Here is a 5,226-nt window from a genome sequence, read left to right as displayed (position 1 = left end):
ATATATATATATATATGTATATGTATATATACTTTTTCTCGTAAAAATTTATGGAAATTATTTTAAACATTTAAAAGCATAAATATCCCTATCTTTTGTTGAACTTTTATGTTTGTGTTAAAGTTTTTTTTTTAGTTTTTGTAAATGTTAAAAATGTTTCCATAATCTTAAATCTTTTTGCTCATTTTCTTCGTAAAGTGTGTGGTGGATGAAATTGAAATAAAACTTTCAAATTTAAGGAATATATTTATAAAGTTTAAAAATAGAATGATAAATTGAGAAAATACTTAAATTAGACGGTATATTTATGTAATTAACGCTTTGTGCGAAGGGTGGGGACGCTCGCCCATTTCTGCTTATAAGACTTGCGAAAAATAAAAGCTCGCAACGGCAGAAAAGCCAACAACTTGTTAGGATTATGTTGTGGCTGTTGCAGTCACCCACAAAATTAGGCTTTACAAAAAAGCTCCAGATTGTTAAAAGAACTTCCACATTTTGACGTGTCATGAAATGATAATTCTTATAACAAAGCCAGAAAATCAATAATAGGCTGTTTTGTTTACTGTTATTTATATAGGTAAAGTCTAATGGGTTGTTCAGTTGGGTTTTTGAGTTAGGGTTATTTAAGTTCAGTTTTTTAATTGAGTTTGAGTTATAACTTGAGTTTAAATTTATAATTTGAGTTCAAATTTATAATTTGAGTTTGTGTTTAGTTGTGTATACTTGAGTTATGGTTTTAGATGAAAATCTATTTAAATTTGTGTTTGTACCAAGACTTGAGTTGTGAATAGTGGATAGAAAATGTATTTTTTATTTTTATTTTATATTATTTGAATTAATGCATTTTAATATGATTAAAAAATTAAAAAAAATAAAAGGAGGCCACGCGAGAACACTGCAGAAGTCAAGAGTTAAACTCAAATTCAGGGGTTAGGGTGAACTTGAGAAAGGAGGCCAGAGAGGGCTGGTGACTCGAATAAATTTTCGAGTTACCCATAGCCGAACATAAAACTTCACCTAAAAATTGTAACTCGAGTTGTCTTTTCTTGAGTAAATATGGATTGCCGAACAGCCACTAAGTCTCCAATCCGGCATCGGATTGGAGCGACACATGTATATTTCTTTTAAAAACATATATATTTCCTATATAAATATGTACATAGGTGTTTAGATAAATTATAAGTGTCGCCCCACATTGTACATATTTTAAGCGAAAATGTACATATTTTAAGAGAAAGTATACATATTTTTTAAAAAAATATACATGTGTCGCTCTAATCTGGTACCGAATTAGAAACAATTCCTATTTATATATATCATTGCAGTAGTAGCCATGGAAGCTGGCTAAGGTCCAGTTGATATCATTATAAATGATGTCAAAAAGATTAAATTTACCAATTTCTCTTGAATCAACATGTTTTCAAACTTTGAAACATATTTATTAGGCCCCCGGCAGATAATATGTCTTCAGATTCACCTACATGAATTTTGAAGCGTGCTTAGTTTTTAGACACAGTGACACAAGTGACATAGATCCATATAATTAGCTGAAATTAATTTGATCAGAAATGGATAAAATGTAGTTGGTTAAAAGCATGTGCACAATGGGCTGGAGTTCAGAAACGTCCATGATGCCCTGAACAAAGAGCACTTGTATCTTTCCGACCACACTGATTAAGACCAACACCAAGAGAGAGTGCACTTTTTTGGAAAAGTGATTTAGCCACAAGTCAGAAAATTTCTGGTCCCATTTTTTTGCCTCCCCTTAAGTGGTCCTCACAACTTTTTTGAGTCCGTTGTGGCATGAGAGATATTATCAATCCACGCCTAGACATATCCTTAAAAAAGTCAATACTCAAAGCCCAAACCCTAAATCAATTGCTCCCCAATAATGCAATGTTTTCATTTCATCCATACAAATCCAAGATACCGTATCACAGAAAATTCTACAGTTTGATGATAAAATACATCAATAAGGAAAATGAGAGTCATTCCAAATTATTAATGTAATTCTCTCTATGGTTCGAGAAATATTCTAATACTATAAAATCAGTACGACAGACCGAAATTATATCTCGATTTAGTCATCATTACAAGAATATGTTTTTTTCTTTATAAGAGTTTTATGATAAAATATATTCGTAGGGAAATGATATGCAGACAAGTTGGTTGTGGATCTTAAGGATGGCTTTTTTAGTCTAACATATATTGCAATAAAAATCAAGTTCGTATAATGCATGTAACTCAAATGATGTGATTCCACTAGTAGAAACTTAATTTACTCTAGTGTCATAATTGTAAATAAATGAAAAAAAAAACTTAGGCCTTGTTCGGCAGCCTCAAAAACTCAAAAATATGCAACTCGAGTTTCAACTTTGTTCAAGTTTATGTTCTTTTAAGTTTGAACTCGAGTTTGGAATTAAAACTCGAGTTCAAATTTCTTCTTCAACTCGAGTTCAGAAACTCGAACTCAAATTAATGAACAATATTTTTTCTATTCTTAAAAATGCTATAACTTTTTCATTTTAATCCTGATTAAGATGATTTTTTTTTCTATGCGTTGACAACAAAAAGACGAATAAAACCCCACACATGCATCCTATTAAAATTTTTCATCACCATTGAGTTTTTATTAAAATACTATTTAAATACAAATTTAAGTTTTGACTCACTCAAACACAAACTTAAAAAGATTCTAATATCAAATCATAACTCAAATATACACAACCAAACACAAACTCAAGTTACAACTTCAACTCAAGTTATAACTCAAATTCAACTCAAAAACTACACTCAAGTCACATTTCAAAAGAACAAGCCCTTAGTTGTTTAAGAATGGCCTAAGAATATTTTCGTGTGTGTGTATTCATGTCATACAAAAATTAAAATGGTAATTCATATTTCTTTGATGGCCTTTTTTCAATTACTTTATTGTCTAGTTGTGGTCCATATCGGGAAAGCCTTTCATTTTCTATATTTTTGAAATGGACTTGCAATTCAGATAAATTATTATAGAGCTTACAGCCCCACGAATGGGGTGTTTCTTGGCCAAAAAGAAGTAAGAAATTTGAGGCTCAGAACCTTGCCCTATTCCAATTATTAATCATGCATGCACACTACAGTATATGTCTCTTTATTAAATTAAATAATATCTTGACCATATTGGCTTATCTTAATTAATATTTATAATAATATGTGACAACACAATATATGCAAAGGCTGACAGATAATGAGAGAAATATAAGTACACGTTTACGCGTGCTAGCATGCATGCATAAGGGAAGCCAGAAAAATATTTGCACAAACAAGGCCAAGCTATAATAAAAGTAAAGTTGAGCCATTGAAGGCAAAGAGGTATAACGTGCCTAGGTGGGGATAATCAAACAAGAGCCCAGTTTCAACTTTGAGCTTGTTTGGTGCATTTATGATGCAAAATCTCCCTGTATTTTATTATTATTATTATTATTATTATTATTTGAGAATTAGGTGTTTCGACACCTTTTTAAAATATATATATATATATTACATTTTTCAAAAGAAATGGCCGGTGACTGACTGATCAATTTGGGATGTTTGTTTCAAGGGTTCGTCCTTAATTTTAAATCATACTTCTAGGTTCTTTACAGTATTTTTTTCTCATAAAAAATTTGAATTTTAACAATCAGTATCATGAATTATGGTTATAAATCTATAAACCAAATGTTCCACCGGTAAATCATTCGGCGGCATTAGTTAGACCGGTATTAAATAGATTGATTAACAAAGAGCACCAAGTTAATAAATCAATTGATTTACCATTTTGTAAGCAATAGTCATTTTCTTAACTTAACAAAACCTGAACCGTTCATTATAAAATGGTACTTTACAAGGGTCACTTTCTATTTTATTGTGGATATCATAATTTTTCTAGGGGAATCCAATCCATATGCCGGGATGAAGTAATATACGGCAAGTTTGAGCTTTTATCTGTGTTAATTAAATTTGGCCACCTTTAGGTTGCCAACTAAAAGCTACTAACTAGACTTCATTTTAATTTAAGAGAACCACGTTTCTTTCGAATCTCTATTGTTTTTTTTGGAAAATTTAGTGATAGCTAGGTTATAGTTCTATATTTACAATTTTGAATCGTCAGAGCATGTTAGAATGATATTAGACAGAGAAAAATATGATAATTAATTAACAGAATTTATTGAATATTTTACAATTCATAACTCTGTCTTACTAGTACATAGAATATATTTTTAATTTCCCCAAAAAAAAAAGTGCGTATAATATATTTTCAAATATGATAATAAGATTCTTTTTATTTTATTTTATCAACGGCTAAAAAAGAAAAGGTGAAAGACTGGTATATGTTGTCTCACGTCAGACGTCCCAATTCATTGCTTTAAATATAACCAAAGTTATGTAACAAAAGATTGAATTTCATGAATAGACATGCCATGTTCTCCCAGTGAAAGAAAAGTATTGCTCTTTTTTCCTTCTTTCCAAACGTGTTCATTATTGGCCAGCTGGTCGGTATGTACATATTATAACATGGCCCTCAAAAGAAAGAAAAAAGTTAAATATTTTGGGAAAATGACCAGATTCTCTTGAATTACATTGCATTTTCAAATTCGGTGTACTTTGTATAGAATGACTACACAGTAAGAAGATGTTACTGTTAGCCCAAGAAAGAAAATCGATGTATATTGACACCATGAGGAATGGAGTAACTAAGAGCTCGTTTGATTGGAGAATTCGTTCTCTAATTCGAATAATGGTTCATGGTTCGTTACAGTATTTTCTCTCACAAAAAATACACTTTAATCAAAAATAATTCTAATATCATAGTTTTAATCTATGAACCAAACGAGTCTTAAATTTTATCACAAACTTTGTTAACTAGCTTCTTCATTTAACATGTCTCACTTAAACATCGTCAAAAATTGTCATTTTGGCACCTCAACATTATGAGAAAGGAGAATTTTATAGTGGATATGAAAAATTATTCTATTGTATTAATTTTCTTATATGTATCAGAATCATTTAGTTTTACATATTTGTTTATTTTGATGTAATTTTTAATCGAATTATCGTTTAAGAGCGTTCACTATTAGTAAATATTTTTTATAGTAGAAAGCTCGTAAGAGAATATCCATATATTTTTTGGTATAAAAATGGGTATTTCACATGTCAAAAAATAAGTGTGTCTGCAGTTTTTAGAATATGCATTTGGCACTTCTC

Source organism: Morus notabilis, unplaced genomic scaffold, assembly GCF_000414095.1.
Source record: "Morus notabilis unplaced genomic scaffold, ASM41409v2 Scaffold3399, whole genome shotgun sequence".
In the NCBI taxonomy this organism is placed as follows: domain Eukaryota; kingdom Viridiplantae; phylum Streptophyta; class Magnoliopsida; order Rosales; family Moraceae; genus Morus; species Morus notabilis.
Note: the sequence above shows the minus strand (reverse complement) of the source record.